The 19,928-nt window shown below is 38.4% G+C and overlaps 1 pseudogene; it reads left to right on the forward strand.

Moving 5' to 3' along the window:
- Positions 1-1,843: 1,843 nt before the first annotated feature.
- LOC114218133 (ferritin light chain pseudogene) lies at positions 1,844-2,372 on the forward strand (annotated as a pseudogene).
- Positions 2,373-19,928: the final 17,556 nt, after the last annotated feature.

Below are 19,928 nucleotides of genomic sequence, written 5' to 3' on the forward strand. Positions count from 1 at the left end.
AAACTAATATACCTAATTTAAAAAACTTACAATGACTAAGTAGTGATGGGCACTCTAACATTCAGCTTCAGACCTTTAATTTTGCCCTAAAAAAAGCTAATGCTTCTTAAAGAAATGACTAATTACACAATTGGAACAGGCAATGCATGACTATAGCCAGACATTCAGTAGAAACAGGAAAGATTCACACCATATTCTTAGGTCTACAGAAAAGAAAATGTAAATTTGATGAGAAAAGAAATGTAAGGTATCAAAAGTACCAAACAAAATTAAGACAGATGAACAGATGAAAAATATCCTATCTAAAATGAAAAATCCAATGTGTGAGCTTAACAATAGATTAGACACTGCAGAAAAAAAGATCAATGAACTTAAAGACATACAACAGAATCCATCCACATGAAGCAGAGGGAAATAAAAGACTAAAAAAGGGAACGGGGCCTTGGTTACATGGGAGATAATATCAGAATCCCTGAGGTAGAGACAGAAACAAATTTTTAAGAAATGACTAACAAGGGGCTCCTGGGTGGCTCAGTTGTTAAGCGTCGGCCTTCGGCTCAGGTCATGATCCCAGGGTCCTGGGATCGAGCCCCGCATCGGGCTCCCTGTTTGGCAGGAAGCCTGCTTCTCCCTCTCCCACTCCCCCTGCTTGTGTTCCCTCTTTTGCTGTGTCTCTCTCTGTCAAATAAATAAAATCCTAAAAAAAAAAAAGAAGAAATGACTAACAAGATTTTTCCAAATTTGATGAAAATAATAAACCTACATATGTGAGAAATGCATCAAACATTAAAAAGGATGAACACAAAGAAAACAACATCAAGATTGTTAGTCACAGAATACTAACAATCAAACTGCTGCAAACCTGTGTGTAAAAGAGAAACTCTTAAAAGTACCCAGAGAAATAAGACACATTGCACACACAGGAACAAAGGTAAGACTAGTGAAGATTTATTTTCTGAAATCATGCAAACTAAAAAAAAAAAAAAATGTATGTGCCTTAAGCAAAAAAAACAACATAAAATTATTTATCCAGGGGATATAGCCTTCAAAACTGGAGACTAAAAGGGATTTGGGGGACAAACAGAAGCTTACAGAATTCATCACCACAAAAGGTACCTTATGATAAATTGTAATGGAGTTCTTCAAAGAAAAGAAAGAAAATACACGATCAGCAATTGTATCTATGCAAAGAAACTTATTTTTTTTAAGATTTATTTATTTATTTGAGAGAGAGAGAGAGAGAAAGAGTGTGAGCTGAAGGGGCAGAGTGAGAAGGAGAGAGAACCCAAGCAGACTCCATGCTGAGCACAGAGCCCAGGCGGTCTCAATCTCACAACCCTGAGATCAGGGCCTGACTTGGAACCAAGAGTCAGAGGCTTAACCAACTGTACCACCCAGGCAACTCTATGCAAAGAAATTTAAAGTAATAGGAACTGTATATGAGATGTATACTGTTTTAAGCTGCTACAGTTGGGATAATCATTACAAAAGAACAGAAAACTAATACATTTCACTATTTGAAAAAAAATCTTACACTGACTAACGTATTTGCAATGGGTACCCTAGTACCCAGACAGCAGACTCTTAATTTCTCACTAGAATAAACTAGTGTTCCTTAGAAAAATTACTGATTAGGCAGAGTACCCGGTGGTCCTGTAGATCTGTTTCTTGTTTCAACAGTGTTTGGATGGAACAGACCCAAGGATGCCCCTTCTACTAGCCTCTAACCATTCTCCAAACTTTTTTCCAGTTGCAAATTTCAGAGCCATCTCCTTAGCCACCCTCTTACTCCGGGACCAGTCAATATTCTATTTTGAGCTTACTTCTTAATTACTGATCAACCATGAGTGTCCAGACATGTCAGAATTATTCCACTGAGGTGAGGGCCAACACCAACCACCTGATCAACATGCATCTAAGGGCCTCTTACACCTATCTTTCTCTGGGCTTCTATTTTGACCATGATAATGTGGCTCTGGAGGGCGTGGGCCACTTCTTCTGTGAGTTAGTTGGCTGAGGAGAAGCGTGAGGACACGGAGCATCTCTTGAAGATGCAAAACACCGCAGTGGCTACATCTTCTTCCAGGACTGCAAAAGCCATCCCAAGATGAGTGGGGTAAAACTCTGGATGCCAAGGAAGCCACCCTGGCTTTGGAGAAGATCCTGAACCAGGCCCTTTTGGATCTGCATGTCCTGGGTTCTACTCTTGCAGATTCCCATCTCTGTGACTTCCTGGAGAATCACTTCCTAGATGAGGAGGTGAAACTCATCAAGAAGATGGGCAACCACCTGACTAAGCTCTGCAGGCTGGCTGCCCCCAGCCTGGGCTAGGTGAGGATCTCTTCCAAAGGCTAATTCTCAAACACAACTAGGAGCCTCGGGAGCCCAGCAGTCTTTCAGGGGCCCCTCCGACATCACCCTGGTGCTAGGGCTTGTGCCTGAGCCTCTCCTGGCAGCCACTAGGCAGCTTTTTAACCACCTTGGAGCCCTCTCCCAAACCATGGACCAAATGGGGGAAAGAAAGCTTTTTGCAGCAGCAAAAAAAAAAAAAAAAAAAAAAAAATTACTGATCATAACTCTGGGAAAAGCAAACTTACATGTATGACTATAACTATTTTCCTTCAACTTCCTTTAAAGTTAATGACAGCTTAAATTAAAAATGTTACTTATGTATCATTTTGTGGGTTATAATTTATGTAGCATATGATACATATGATACAAAGGCAAAAGAGAAGAAATTGGAGAAATTGAAGTATAGCGTTGTAAAGGTCTTATATGTAAAGTGGTATACTACTATTTGAAAGTAGATTGTAATAAAATAAATGTGCATATTATAAATCCTATAGCAACAATTAGAAAGAATAAAACAAAGAGATACTAGAATTATTTTAAAAATATGCACAACAAGGCTGAAAAAGAGAAAACAGACACAAAGAATAGATGGAAAAGTAGAATACACAAACGAGGGTAGTAGATTTAAATTCAACCATATCAATAATTACATTAAATGTAAAATGTTCCAAACACTTCTAAGAAGTAGAAAGTGTCAAAGTGAATAAAAACAAGACCTGATTGTAAATTCTCTACAAAACAACCACTATAATCTCAAGGCAGTTTGCTAGAAAGTAAAGAATGAGAAAAGATATACTATGCCAACAATAAAGACAAAAAATCTTTAATAGCTACATATATATGTATATTTATATATATATGGTAAATGCATATTAGAAAGAGAAGACAAAGCAATTCCTCAAGAGGACATAGCAATTTTAAATAGATGTACACACAATAAAAGCTTCATAATACATTCACAAACATAACTGGATATCTTACACTCTCATTAATTGTTAGAAGTAGAAAAAAAAATGTGTAACAGTGTAGAATGACACTGCAACCTACTTAACCTAACTGACATTTATTAAAGCATACCACTCAACACAGCATAATCAATAATCTTTCCAAGTGCCCATGGAACATTCACCAAGATATGCTATATGCTGGTCAACAAAATTAGTCACAGTTAAGTTAAATTGATGGAAATCAGAGAAAGTATATTCTCTGACCAAAACAGAATTAAATTAGAAATAAGTTACAAGAAGATTGACAGAAAAATACCCAAATATTTGAAAATTAAACAACAAACTTCTAAATAACTTATGGGTTAAAAAAAATCAAAGGGGAATTAGAAAATATTTTGAACAAAATAAAAATGAAAAAGTAATGTGTCAATATTTATGGGATACAACTAAAGTAGTGCTTAGAGGAACATTGATATTTTTAAGTATTTGGGAAAAAGATTCAAATCACTTATAAAAGTTTTATTGTAAGAAACTAGAAACAAGAGAAAATTAAGCTAAAATGACTAAAAGAAAAGAACTATTAAGGATTAAAACAAAAATCAAATAGAAAATTTCATGATGGAAAGGAGAATGGTGGTTTCCTGGAGCTGGGGTTGAGCAGAAGAGAAATTGAGAAAGAGCCGGTGGGAACTTGGAGCATGAAGAAATTATTCCATATCTTGATTCTGGTAGTGGTTATACAAGTGTATATATTTGTTAAAAATCATTTCACTGGGGGCACCTGCGTGGCTCACTCGGTTAAGCCTGACTCTTGATCTCAGCTCACGTCTTGATCTCAGGGTTGTGAGTTCAAACTCCGAGTTGGGTCCCACATGTGGAGCCCACTTAAAGAAAAAAAAAAAAAATCATTTCACAGTACACATAAACTAGGTTTGTTTTTGTTTTTTGTAAGCTGTATCTTAATAAAGCTGATTTTTACTTTTTATAAAGATTTTATTTATTTTAGAGAGAGCAAGCGTGAGTGGGGGAAGGGGCAGAGAGAGAGAGAGAAAGCATCTCAAGCGGACTCCACACTGAGCATAGAGCCTGACCCAGGGCTCTATCTCACAACCCTGAGATCATGACCTTAGCCGAAATCAAGAGTTGGTCACTTAACGGACTGAGCCAGCCAGGCCCCCTCTTAGTAAAGTTGATTTTGAAAGATTCTTAGATATTTTAGGAAATGGAACAATGACTGGATATTTGAATATTAAGGAGTTATAATATGTAAAATAATATTGTGATCATTTTTAAAACAAGGAGTCCTTATCTATTAGAAATACATATTGACATATTTGTGTATGAAATAATAGGACCACTGAGGTTTGTTTCATAAGACTGTTAGTAGTGGGGAAGTATTTTCATGTAGAGATGAAATATAATTTGCCATGAGTTGATAACTGTTTAAGGTAAGTGATGAGTATATAAGATTTTCTAATATTATTCTCTGTACTTTTGAATTTGTTTGAAATGTTCCATAAGGAAGTATTTAAAAATATGTCTTTAATGCATGTAAAATCTGGTACATTGAACAAAACTGAGGCACTTTAGTACAATTTTTTAATCAAATAATTAATGGCTCTTTCTCACTGTATTTCTCCAACTAGCTTGTTCAACCATCACATTAACAATTCTAGTGCCTTACTCTATTCTTATTAATAGGAAATCTGTAGAAATCGGTAGTTTTGTTTTGTGTGTTTTTTTTTTTCTTCTAAATAACCTTGCTTAGAGTAAGGGTTTTACAGAGGTTAAGACTCATTCAAGCCTTGGATAAATTCTGGCCCAACAATTATCTAACTATATTAATCTCGAAAAGGACACCTGACTTTTCTGAGTCTGAGATTCCTCATCTATAAAAAGGGCCAGTGCTAACCTTTTATTTTTTTGCAAGGAATAAATGAGATAAACTGGCATAATATCTAAATATAAGCATTAGCTACTATAATTGTTTTATGATGGCACCTTGCAACACTATTTAAAATTATCTAAACCCATAAAACAAAGAGACTCAGTATCGATCTCTCATTTTGCTTCCAAGCCTAGACTGTTGCCATAGTTTAACCTCTTTTTATTAAACTTTGCTTTGCCATAAATAATCACACAAGAACCGCACCCCACTTCCAACCATATTCAAGTTAATGTTGACAATGGCAACATATCAATTATGGGCTCTCAGGTACATTGAAATCTATTCATATATTTGGAATACCTCATTCCCCTTCAATCTGCCCTAAAATAATTGCACTGATTTTCCCAGCTGTTTCAGAACCTTTTCTTTTTTGGCTCCCATACCATTCTTGGGATAGACCAGCACAAAGTCAGAGCAATGACAATTGGAACTCCATGACTATTCCATTGAAAGTCAATTGAATTTCAATTTCCTTCAATGTAGAAAGCCAGGAGGAACCAATTATTGTTGTTTTAACATTGTGCAATTTTACCTCAGGCACCACTTAGGATCCAAATGAAAACATTTCAATTCCTGCTTATTACCTTCTTCCTGATAAAACACTATTTTTCCCTGGCTCCTGAAAATAGTGCTATATCAAGGGAAACCTCTATTAAATACACTTTAGCATCTTGGCTATATTAACAACTATTAAAAGGAAAAAAGATATACAGGGACCAATATTCCACATATAATGCTGTTTGCTGTTTATTTTGCCAACAATTTTATGTGGTGTTGCTCTTACTTCCACTTGTCACAACTTACTTGAGAACAAAGTCAGTACAATTCACTTTCTGTTTGGGACATCAATTCCCAATCTGGAAGAAATCTCATCTCCATGCTGCGTTAGCTTGCATCTGCCACAACCACAGGATTTCTGGGAGGCTACTGGCACAACTCACATATTTCCACTGCGAAGCTTGGCTATGGGAAGGAGTGAAAATGCTGTTCCCCTAGCAGCCATTCAGGGCCACAAACTGTGAAAGCCAGAGCCACCTAACAAGCTGTGAAAATTTCAGCCACCTGAGGAGCTGTGAAAGACAAAGATGGTGCTAGCTGAAGAGACAAGAGCAGGCAGGAGTCTCCAGAGGAGCTGCAAATATCCTAGACTCTCATGTCAGCCAAGAAACCATGCACTCTGAACTGAGTAACAAAGTCAGCAGGGACTGAAAAACAGAAGTGAAAATAAACTCAATCATGTTAGAAAATGCCTACACAAGGGTAGGCTATCAGCCATCCTAAGCCATTATGCTGTGGGTCTGTCATATCAAAAGAATACAGATTATATACGGAGAACAAAAAGAGATTTAGCATCAAACACATCCAGGGCCCAACAATTGAGTCCATTTCCAAGCCAGACTCTAGATTCTGCAGCTCAGCATGTGAAAAGCCTAAAAAACAAAACAAAACAAAACAAACAAAAAACCCCAAAACTCTGGGGTATCCCAGGCTGCAAGGAAATGTGCTATGTCTTTTTTCTAGTCTCCTCCTGTGTTAAAGCAGTAACCAGGAGTTTTTATGGGTCATTACTTCTCCTTATGTTCTGCAAAATTGACTCCATTCTGCCCAGGACACATCTGGCATGCTGCCTTTCCCTCCTAAGCCCTCTGAATATTCTTGTTTCTCTAGTCCCAGTTGGACATGAGATTGTCACAGGGATACAACTTCATCACTGTATCACCTCTCATGCTAGTATGATCCTCAAGCCAGGTTCTAAGAATTTAAAGGGCAATATCAATTATCCTCTCAAAGCCATTTCACATCAATGAAGCAGCTTTAAAAATTAGATTTAAGTTCCTGTTGTCACCTTACATTGGGGTTATGTTAGGTCTAGGAAGCTTGTTTTAGCCCCAGTATGTTTGGAAGTAAAGAATAATTTTGAACCTTGCTCTCTGGATTGGCACTGCCGAAGAGACCAAGGGCATTGCTTTGACTAATTTTCCAGAATATATCTTAAGATTTTTTAATATTCTTTTTGTCATCTATAATGGATACTGCTTGTTAAAACAGGAAGTTAAAATCTTGTAAAAATGCTTTTGGAAGTTTAGAAAGGCTTTCAACACAGGGTAGGGAGAAATGGAAATTTTGCCCTTGTAATTCTCTTTGCCTTAAGATCTGAAGGAGGTTATCAAAATTAAGAATTATAAGAATACTAGATTCTTATTAAAGGACAGATTTTTACAGAAAGTCATGACCCCTATGAAAATATAAAATGAGCATATGTCTCAGATATTATTTAACTCCACCAGTGAGAGAAACCAGTAATGTTACAACCAGTTCTAAAGAGGATTCAAAGAACCACACATATGCAGGCAATCAGGAACGCTAAATGAATTCGCAAATAGATGAAAAACTAGACAATTACACTCCCCTGAATACAATTCATTTGCATTGCTATGAACCAGAATCAGATGCATTGTTATTAATTTTATACAATTTACAGAGTTGTAAAATGAAAGGCAGAGATAACTTGGAAAGGTGCCCTAGACAACGCCTAGTTTGCTACTAAAGACACTCTGCATTCTTTTGGTCCTATTTGTCACACTTTTTCCTGCCATTCTAAACAAAATGTTAAGAAGAGGTAAAGAAGGTCTTGGTTAGAACTGCTGTTTAAGAAAACCCAGAAGGCCGCCTTGCACACATCTAATTTTAAAATTAAATTATCCTGTTGTTTATTTTCTACAAATTCCAAGTATTCATCTGTAAGAAAGTTACATATGCCATACACATGCATGACGTGGTGCATTAATTTCCTAGCATGGCTACAACAAATCGCCACAGATAAGGTGGCTTAGAACAACAACAAAAATCTATTATCTCACAGTTCTGGAGCCAGAAAATCTGAAATCAAGGTGTTGGCAGGGTTGATTCCTTTTGGGGAGTCTGAGGGAGAATATGTGCCACGCCTCTCTCTCAGCTTCTGATTATTGTCTGTAATCCTTGGCATTTGTTCCTTGGCTTATAGACACATCACTTCAATTTCTACCTTCATTATCATATGGTGTGTTCCCTGGGTATCTGGGTCTTTGTCCAAATATCTTCCTTCTTATAAAGACACCAGTCATATTGGATTTAGGGGCCCACTCTTATCCAGTATGACTTCATCTTAACTTGATTATATCTGCAAAGACTCTACTTCCAAGTAAGGTCATATTCACAGGTTCTGGGTAGACATGAACTTTTTTTAGGGGGGGGGGACACTATTCAACCCAGAACACAAGGCAATATCGAAGTTATCAAATACAGAGGCTGTGAAGGGAACAGTGTTTCTTACCAAGAGACTGTCAGGCCACAATGAAAGGCAGACTGTTTTATTGTTTTTAATTTTTTATTGTTATGTTAATCACCATACATTACATCATTAGTTTTTGATGTAGTGTTCCATGATTCATTGTTTGTGCATAACACCCAGTGCTCCACGCAGAACGTGCCCTCTTTAATACCCATCACCAGGCTAACCCATCCCCCCACCCCCCTCCCCTCTAGAAACCTCAGTTTGTTTTTCAGAGTCCATTGTCTCTCATGGTTCGTCTCCCCCTCTGACTTACTCCCCTTGATTCTTCCCCTCCTGCTATCTTTTTTTTTTTTTCTTAACATATATTGCATTATTTGTTTCAGAAGTACAGATCTGTGATTCAACAGCCTTGCACAATTCACAGTGCTCACCATAGCACATACCCTCCCCAATGTCTATCACCCAGCCACCCCATCCCTCCCACCCCCCACCACTGCAGCAAACCTCAGTTTGTTTCCTGAGGTTAAAAACTCCTCATATCAGCGAGGTCATATGATACACGTCTTTCTCTGATTGACTTATTTCACTCAGCATAACACGAAAGGCAGACCGTTTTTAACGGCAACAGGCTTAACCCAGAACACTCCAATTAAAGAGCAATTCTTGTTTAGAACCAGGCCTGGATGGTTTCCAAAAAGCAAACCAAGCAAGTAAATGTGATACCAGACTTCAGGGCTAATGTTCCAAAGGCAGCAGTCCACTCATATTCTTCAGGATTCAGCATGAGCTTCTAATTCTAGCTTTGCAACTAATGAGCTGTGTAAACCTGAGCACATCCTCTTTCTAATTCAGCCTCACTTTCCTCTTTGGCCAAAGGAGAAAAATAGATGAATATTTTTAAGTCGGCTTCCACCTGTGATTTATATATTTTTTTATACACGCAAAATGTCCAACTTAACTATTAGGACATGAACAAGACTGTCTTTTAAAATTGTTCAAACCTATTTCTATCTATCTGTGCTTTCTAAAGTTAAAACAGAATTTTAGGGTTTTGTTGTTGTCTGTGATAGGATACAAAACTTGGGGTCTCTTGCTCTCTCTTTTTTTCTATGTCAGAAATGGATGCACTGGTTCTACATTTCTTCTATATGACCCTGAGCCTTTGGCCACACCTGCAGGACTCCGACTTTGCACAACCCCAGTGGGGCATTCCCACTGCAGTCTTTGCTAGGCTCGAAGGACTCCCCTTTATATAGATTATGTTACAGAGACTCCACTGTGTGCAGAGTTCTTGGTGTTCAGGGGCAGGGGCCGTGCATAACTGACCGGATCAGACTGGGCACTTGACCACGCTGGTGAGGAACTAGGACTCTTCCGTGAAAATTTAGAAATGAGGTTAAGATAGGGTCACTCTAGGCTCTTCTCATAAACTGAGAAATGTATATTGGAAAGCTATTGAGTGTATATATAAATTAATCACCCGAGAGAAAGATAAAAAAAAAAAAGTAGCAGAGATATGATGGCTGCTAGTCCTTGGAATACCTAGATGCTTCCTTTTATTTTTGTCCCAGGGCTCTTTCTTAGATTGCTTTGAAATGGTTTTGTCATTTGCAATTTAAATAAATTTGGCTGAGACATTGTTGATTTAATATGCGATTAATTAAGAAATTTTCCTTATTATGTTAAATTCATTGTGAATGTCCTTTCTCAAGATATATGTGAATTTAATGATCCACAACATGTAAATATTGATTTTTCAAAGAGGTTAATACGTTTAATAATCATCTTAACAATGACCAAAATGATTATATTACATGAGCAATTATCTAACAGAAATCATTTGAAATGAATGTGAATATGTTCTAGATAGTTTGCACTACAGGTAACAACACTTTTTTGAAGTATTGTAAATACCCATTGTTTAAATCTTCGGCTGCCTAAGTTACAGTACGCAAACCACACTTTAGAATCCCCTTTCCAGAAACATGTGGAGGCCGTTTGAACTGAGATTCAGGAAAAGATAATTTCCACTAGGCGGATTCCTAAAAACAGTGGATGGGGTGGCTGGGTGATAGATATTGGGTAGGGTATGTGCAATGGTGAGTACTGTGAATTGTGCAAGACTGTTGAATCACAGATCTGTACTTCTAAAACAAATAATGCAACATATTTTAAGAAAAAAGAAAAAGAAGAAGATAGCAGGAGAGGAAGAATGAAGCGGAGTAAGTCAGAGGGGGAGACGAACCAGGAGAGATGATGGACTCTGAAAAACAAACTGAGGTTTCTGGAGGGGAGGAGGGTGGCGGGATGGGTTAGCCTGGTGATGGGTATTGAGGAGGGCACATTCTGCATGGAGCACTGGGTGTTATGAACAAACAATGAATCATGGAACACTACACCAAAACAAATTATGTAATATATGGTGATTAACATAACAATTAAAAAATTAAAAAAATAAAATAAAATAAGTATAAAAAAAGAAAAAAGAAAAAGAAAAAGATAGCAGGAGGGGAAGAATGAAGGGGAGTAAGTCAGAGGGGGAGACGAACCATGAGAGATGATGGACTCTGAAAAACAAACTGAGGGTTCTAGAGGGGAGGAGGGTAGGGGGATGGGTTAGCCTGGTGATGGGTATTAAAGAGGGCACATTCTGCGTGGAGCACTGGGTGTCATGCACAAACAATGAATCATGGAACACTACATCAAAAACTAATGATGTAATATATGGTGATTAACAAAACAATAAACAATTAAAAAAAAAAAAACAGTGGCAGGCACACGTTAACTACAAGAAAGGCTGAGTCTCCATAGATCCCCAGGAGCAGATCAAAGGGTCATGAAGATCTCCTTCCAGGACATGTTGGAAAAAAAATAACTTAGAGACTCCAAAGGGTATTGGGTACTCAAATGGTGAAGTTAGCCTAAGAAAACTTAATTGGTTAGAATTCTGTTCTTGGCAAGACATTATGGAAACCATTTTATGGACGCAGGCCTATGCCTAACGCTACTCTCCCACAAGATGAAGCCTGAGTAGAACCCAGTGCTCCTTCCCAAGTTTCCTTTACCCCTAGAGGAAGTCAGGGAGCTGAAGAAGAGCTACATGCCTTGCCTCAGTTTCTCAGGCAGTAATTTTCCATAAGGGCTTCTTGAAATGATCAATGGGACGAGATATGCTGAACCTATCTATGTCTTATTCTCTGTCCACAGAGACAAATTCAAGTTCAAAAAAATTCCTAAGGTGAAAATTTTGGCACTCTTTTTTTTTTTTTTAAGATTTATTTATTTATTTGAGAGAGAGAGAGAGACTATAGGGGGAGTGGCAGAGGGAGAGAGAGAATCCTCAAGCAGACTCCCCAATGAGAGAGGAGTGTCACCGACTCAGGGCTCAATTCCAGGACCCTGAGATCATGACCTGAGCCAAAATCAAGAGTCAGCCGTTCAACAGACTAAACCACCTAGGTGCCCTGGCAGTCTACTTTTTTTTCCTTTTTTTAAAAGATTTTTTGTATTTATTTGACAGAGAGAGACACAGCGAGAGAGGGAACACAAGGGGGAGTGGGAGAGGGAAAAGCAGGCTTTCTGCACAGCAGGGAGCCCGACGCGGGGCTCGATCCCAGGACCCTGGGATCATGACCTGAGCCGAAGGCAGACGCTTAATGACTGAGCCACCCAGGCACCCCAAGCAGTTTACTTTCAAAAAAAAAAAAAATTTCCATGGGAAGTCTTCTGTAGACGGTAAAATATGAAATACATGTAAATAGTGCTATGATCCTGGACTGCAAGAGTTGAGTGTAAAGACAGAAATTCAGGGAAACTTGCATGACCAGAAGGAAATAAAGTATTGGTTAAATATCACTAATAAATACAAAGTTGTAAACATCTTTAAGTTTCAATTTCCAGAAATATATGCTGCATGTCTATTGTGCATTTATATAAAAATGAACAATAGAAATGAACATCTATTTAGCACATATTATATGTCAGGCTCTCTGTCAGGTACTTTATAGGTATCAATTCTTGAAGCTTCACACCAAACCAATTGCTGCCTCCTTTAACACTACATTATAAGCATCCAGATGATATAACTGATCTACCTACAGTTTCTCCAAACAAGACGGTGTATTTAGAATACAGTCGACCCTTCAACAACATGAGGACTAGGGGGAAACAACCCCATGCCCCCAAAGTGGAAAATCCATGTACAACTTTTCACTCTCCAAAAACTTAACTAATAGCCTACTGTTGACCAGCAGCTTTAGTGATAACATAAACAGTAGAAGAACACATATTTTGTATGTTATCTTTATGATATATTATATTCTTACAATCAAGCTACAGAAAATATAATGTTAATAAGAAAATCACAAGGAAGAGAAAAAAAATCTGCAGTACTGTATTGCATTAAAAAAAAAAAAAAAATCCACGTGTAAGTAGACCCCTGCAGTTCCAACTTGTGTAGTTCAAGGGTTAACTGTACTCCTAAATTATTTTGCATCCACATTACCTTTATATGTTATGTTTTGTTTTCCTAGCTATGAATGATGGTCTTATATCCAAGACACTTCCTAAAACTCACCCACTTGCATACTCAAATCAAACCCGTGTCTGTTTCGGACAATGCCACAGCTAAAGGAATATGGCCCATACAGGACTGAAGCTCTCCCTAAAATTTCCTCGACCATTAAAGTAATAAAAAAAGTTAGCCCTTAAAATTCCTTGCCCTCCCCCCACAAACTCCTAAAAGCTTTCTCCTCCTCTGCTCTAAGGGACCTTTCTTACCATCCCCCACCTGGTCCTGTGGCCTCCTCTCTTTTCTGGGCCAGTTTGGATAGTTTTTATAACCTGCTCCCCACATGTCAACTCCCTTTGCCATGAAAACACCCCTGGGCTTGAAGTTCTTTTTCTGCTCTAATTGCTTTGTGGAGACTATTTGCCTTCATTGCTTTTATGGTTGTCCTTTGCTCTAGAGAAAATAAGGTAAAGGAAACTGGGCAGAGGGAAAGGGGCACAGAGAACAATAAACTTTATACTCTGGTATGTTCATTAGGAAAATTCCTAGCAGTGTGCATATGACGTGGCCTGTGACTTGAAATGAGCATGACTCGAGTAAAATATTTTTAATTATCTTTGAAAAATAATAATAATAGCATTTTATCCTTTTCAGAAGGTTTACTTCTTATAAACAGAAATAAAAGAGCATGGATAAGGATGATATTTAACTCAAAGATGGACCTGGGAGTCATTATGCTAAGTGAAATAAGTCAGTAACAGAAGAATAAGGACTGTTTGATTCTACTACACAAGGTAGCTAAAACAAGTAAACTTATAGAAGCAGAAAACAGAATGGGAGTTCCCAGGAGATTAGAGATGGGAAGTTGTTCAGTGGGTATATAAAGTTAGAGTTATACAAGATGAGTAACTTCTGGAGATCTGCTGTAAGACACAGGGCCCACAGTTAACAATATCATATATGTACTTCAAAACTTCTTTAGAGGGTCTATCTCATGTTAAGTGCCATTACTACAAAAACACACAAAAACAAAGGACCAGAGGAAAATTTGGAGGTGACAGTATGTTCATTACCTTGAATGTGGTAAGGATGACACGGGTATATGCCTATGACAACTCATCCAACTGTAAACATTAAATCTGTGCAGTCTGTGGTATATCAATTATATCAATAAAGCAGAAAAAATAAAGTTAATGACATTCAAAAATAAATAAATATGTAAAAACCAGGATATCAAAAAGTTACACACATATAATTGGAACCACCACATTTGTGAAAACACAGGCTCTCAGGTCTGAGTGTGTGGGGTTATTTTTAGCTTGCTTAACTGACGGGCGCTGTATCCTTTCTAAAATGGGATCATAATAATTCTTACTGCGTAGGGATGGTATAAAGACCAAATGGGGAACCAACATTAATAACTATAATTAATTACTTTATAATGATTGTAATAATTTATTAACTATTTAAGCATTACTACATGCCCAATGCCAAGCTAAAGTATTTTATGTATGATATTTCATTTAATTCGTATAATTACCTGAGGTAGGAATAGTACATATTAACAACCTCTCAGAATACTTGACCTATAAAAAGGTCTCAGTAAAGAGTAGCTAAAATAATAATTACTACTTGAAATGTTATTGTTGTGGTTAGTCAAGGTTATAATCAAGCTTATCCTTGTTGGAAGTATTTTTACCACAGGTAGAAATCATAGAGAAGATACAGATGTATTTTAGGAACTGCAGTTAATATATATTGTTTTCATTAAAAGGGAAAGACCAAGAGGATAAGAGATAGGATTAAGCAGAGGTGGGCGTGTGCAGTGCTAAATCTGCTGAGAGGACAAATGAAAAGGTAAGTCAAGACTTGCACAACTACTGATTTATAACAACAAATATTCAGCCACAGATCAGGGATGGGAACTTTTTGGGTGATGTTCAGCCTCAGTTCTTCCATCTGCCTCAGCACAACCATTCCTGTGGGTCATCAACCCCTCCCCCCAAGATTGCTGAGGCTATCAGATCTGAGAGACTGCAGACCAGCTCCTCCAACTCGCTCAGCACCAGCCAAAAAACCCTACAAAGACAGAATCAGATGCTTCTCTAGAGCCCATTGTTAAGTGATTTTGGGGACTCCTTGGCACTGTCCCTGAGTGAGGGAAAAAAAAGCTGTTTTTTGACACTTGAAATGGGGCAGCCTGTGGTCCAAAATTAGAAAGAAGAGGGTAGAAAAGAAAATGCATGTCTCGAGGGTACAAATTTTAGTGAGAGTAAGTTTCAGGTAAAATGTAATCAATCAAGTGTAAATGGATGATAGTAGTCATTTTCCTGTTTTGACAGAGGACTGAGGAGAGCAGGGGAAATCTTAGAGTAGCAGGTGGCCTAGGACAACAAAAGGCAGGAGGAACAGCCCTTTCTAGGAGCGACTGCATGCACCTGAGCGGAACCTGTGTGCTTTCACAGTACAGAGCTGTGCGGGGCTGTCTTGGCCCATGTCTGGAAAAGCAAGCAGAGCAGCCCCAAGAAAGCTTCTTGGTAGCTCTTTCATTGTTTCATCTTAAGGTAGAATCACCTTCTCTTCTGAAGTATGAATTAAATTACAGCTGTACTCTGAATTTGGGCGGGTAAATATCTGTTTATTGTTGGATTCAGAGTTGGAGAATAACCAAGAGTTTATTATCAACTACACCTTGGTAATCCGGGAAGTTATAAACCTGCCAAGAGACAACTTTTTCCTCCATACCACAAACATCCGAGGACAACGAAACAAGGACTGAGAAGGGGGAGGAGTCATAGGAGATAATTTGGGACACTTGCACACAACACAAGATCCTCATTAAGGAAGGGAAGAAAGCTAATAGTTACTTGGGGTTTTTTTAGTATCAGGAAGGAAAGAACCAAGTGTTCCCAGAGAATTTATCAAAGTTCCATGTTGGTGAAACACAGTCACACTGATACTGGGTTTCAAAGTAGTCTAATAGTCATTTGTAAGCTATTTCACATTCATGTGGTGTGGGGGATGTTTGCCACTGACCATGCACCTCTACTGTGTGGGGCCTTACCACTCAGAACATTTGCCAACAACCTTGGCATTTTTCTTTGCACCATGAGGACAGAAGAGTGTAAGAAGTCTCCGGAAAAGGTTGTGGAATTGAGAATTAGATAACAAGGAGAAGAATGACAAGAGGCAACACTGATGAATTGTTGTGTCAGGTGAGGCGGAAGTATTTGTAACTGATCAGGGGCAGGAGAAGGAAGAAAATGGGAAGGCCTATTGGACAGGGTTCCTGGGCTCTCACAGCAGAGCAAATGGTTTCTGAGGGTAATTCTTACCAATAACACAGCCACATGGAGGCTAAGAAGGAAAACTCTCCTTCTATCCTCTTTATTATTTTTTTTTAAGATTTTATTTATTTAAGAGACCATGAACGGAGGGGAGGGGCAGAGGGAGAAGGAAAAGCAGGGTCCTGGCTGAGCAGGGAGCCCTACACAGGGCTCGATCCCAGGACCCTGGGATCATTACCCAAGCTGAAGGCAGACACTGACTGACTGAGCCACACAGGCACCCCTCTTTCTATCCTCTTTAAAGTCCATCTAAATGGGAGAAGAACTGAACTGCGATCTGCAATCATAAAGTCTGGGCAGAGAAAGCAAGAAAGAGAAATAAATCCTTCAAAGCATTCCACAACGGCTTGTCTTTTGACCTCTCCCATTTTAGGGCATGTAGCGACTAGCATAAACATCCAGGAAGACAGTAGGTGAGAGAAGCTGATGGTGGGAAAAGAACTGGCATTACTGACCAGAGGATATGCATGCAAATCCACTTGGGTTTATTTTAAAATCGACATCACTGGGGCGCCTGGGTGGCTCAGTCGTTAAGCGTCTGCCTTCGGCTCGGGTCATGATCCCAGAGTCCTGGGATCGAGCCCCGCATCGGGCTCCCTGCTCCGTGGGAGGCCTGCTTCTCCCTCTTCCACCCCCCCCTGCTTGTGTTCCCTCTCTCACTGTGTCTCTCTCTGTCAGATAAATAAAATCTTTAAAAATAAATAAATAAATAAAATCGACATCACTGTGTATATAACATTGTGGATTCAGATCCTTACTGTACAATAAGTATAAATACATGACATGCTGCTTTTGTCTTTAGTTAGGAGAGCAAGTAAACAAGCATGACACAGCTAGAGGCACACTCAAACGCAAGCACATTTTCACTAGTCCCCCAGTGAACCTGGTGTATCATTCCATTTATGCGTTACGTTCCCGGAATGACCTCTGTGGATATCGTAACATATCAGAACAATATTCACCATGAAAGGGCAGTGTCCAGACTTAGGAGAAGTGGTGGGGGACATTTCCAAAGAAGAAGCCTGTGAAGTTAGTTAGTGCTTGCACTTGAGGACCCAAGTCCTTCTGTAGTGGATGAGGAATGGGCCACCGGTGAACTCTGCCTCCTTGCTGGTGATACATTTACGGGCAGGAGCAGAGGAGATGTCTTTTGCATAATGAGTCCCCCGAGAAAGAGAAGTACGTAACTGATGAACCTACTACAGAGGATGTATTGTTGGTAAGTCTGCAAACAAAAGGAAAACAATTTCCGCTGGGGCATGTAATGCTCCTTCACAGAGAGGAGACTAGGAACTCAGGCACAATTTAAACAGCATGGGCTACGGTGGCGGTTCCAGCATGTGGCTTGTCAAGTTAATTTATGGCTGTGTATAATTGGGTGGTTGCTTTTCCTCCAGAAAGATGAAACGGCCAAGCCAAGAGAGATGGGTATCTCACCATTTCTAATATAGAGATAAAGATCTTATTTTTAGTGTGAAGCAAAAAAGAATGTGGGGACGGTGGGCAAAGATTAGGCTTTTGCAGTGTTGCAAAATTTCAAAAAAAGCAAAAAGAATGGGGAAATGGTTCAGAAAATCCGGAGCCTAATTACTCCAATTTGTAGGAGTTAACTCTTGAATTTCCCCCAAATGAGAGGTGTCGCTTCTGTTAAATTTTCTTAAGTTAGGTTGAGATATTTCCCACAACTACAAATCAAGTTTCTCATTTAAATCCCAGCCGTGTGAAAGCTTTACTTTTATTATCCCTTTTAACATGTGCTTTGTTCCTGCACTATGATAAAACTCTAAGTCCCAAATAATCGTCATTAATCAAAAACAGTTTGTTATACAATATTAGATTGATTTCAAATTAAGTCTTACTTCAGTGTCCATAGGAGAGGAGGAAATACCGGTTAAATAAAAATTGAATACGAATGAGAATCTGAGTTGTGATATTCAAAGGACCAGGTTGTTACACCAAACTACCAGGCTGAGATTCTATATTTTTAATAAAATTATTAAATATTATGTTACAATATTTTTCAGAAAAAGCTTCTGTTCATATGGCTCTAAAGGGAGCATCAGTGTCTAGGGCACTGCTGGGCAGACTATGACATGTTGCTTAAGCCAGAGAGTCTCGTATAAATAAAAAAAATTAGTTCTCTGTGTTGGGGAAGCTGGGACTTTAGTGAGCCCAAAGGTCAGTTGCCTAAGAGAGCTTCAGATCTATCTAGGAAAGTCTGGTAGGTTTTAGATTAGGCTCTTTGTAAACTGGAAAACCCTTGCTCAAGGCTGTGGGCATTTCGAAGATAATGATTCTGATGGTACCACTGGGATTTACTTAGTGCTGGGGGGTAACTCTCCTACAACCTGCTGCCTCTCAAGTCCTCTTGGCAGAACTCCCGACTCCATGCTCCCATCAAACTGGTGTCAGAGTAAAGTGGTCGTGATACAGGAGCTTGCTCTCAACGTCAGAGATCTCAATGTTGTGGGGATTCCTTTATTTTAAGAATGTTTAAACAGAGACAAACAGATCAAATGGCTGCCCCGGGCTCATCTAGTGAGTTAAAGGGCATAACCAAAATTAGAATCGAGGCTAATATTCGACTTCAAATGAAAACAAGGTTTCTTAACAAAATTGCTTAGATGATCTCACATGAGGCAGAGGGAAAGTGAAGATTATGAGAAAATAAAGATTTATGTTTGCAATACACTCTTCTGAATAAAGGAGTTACCTAAGCTCACATACTCATCGGTAGGTACTGCTTTATATCTTATTAAAGTTGCTAATTTGTAATCCCCTAAAATAGATAAAGCAATTGAGCTAACAAGAAAGAGGTAATTCCACTTCTGCCCAGAAGAACCATTGTAAATGAAGCAGGCTAGACTGTGTCTGGACTGGAAGCATTGAAATATTCTTGCTGCTCTTTCAGATAATATTTTCAGAACTGACCAACCTCACTGGCTATTTTTTTTTTTCTTTAATCATGTACTACATAAAGGTGCTCAACAGCAGAAACACTCTGATACAAGTAATGTTGTGGTCCAAGGCTTGCCTAGCATATTTCTATCCCTAGCCACGGGGAAAATCCCATGGAAAATGCACACCCCATGATCACATCCTGCTTTCCAATTAAGAAGAAGAGCAGGAGATGTAGAACAAGTGCTACTTCTTCCTTTTTGTCCACAGGCCATGCCAGATATATACATGTATGTATGCATGTATGTATATGTATGTATATATATTTTTTCTACATATTTCATTTATATACATATATTTTTATTTTTCCAAATTTATAAATATAAATTTATATATAATATAAATTTATATATATTTATATAAATATAAATATATATTATTTAATATATATTTAAATAGCCTCTGCTTTAAGAACTTTGGATTAATGAACACTAAATTTGGTTTGGTGAGATAGGAAGAAAGATGAGATAAGGTATTTTAAAGCTAGAGGAGTAAATAGGAGTCAATCACTTGAGCTGTGGAGTGGTATCTCAAAGAGGTTAAGGCACATTGTCTTGAGCTCAAGAGAGAGGAATCAATCATTGTGACTTCC

This window comes from Eumetopias jubatus, unplaced genomic scaffold (assembly GCF_037043125.1).
Source record: "Eumetopias jubatus isolate StellerSeaLion01/CBP00866 unplaced genomic scaffold, mEumJub1_p1.0 scaffold_15, whole genome shotgun sequence".
Taxonomy (NCBI): Eukaryota; Metazoa; Chordata; class Mammalia; order Carnivora; family Otariidae; genus Eumetopias; species Eumetopias jubatus.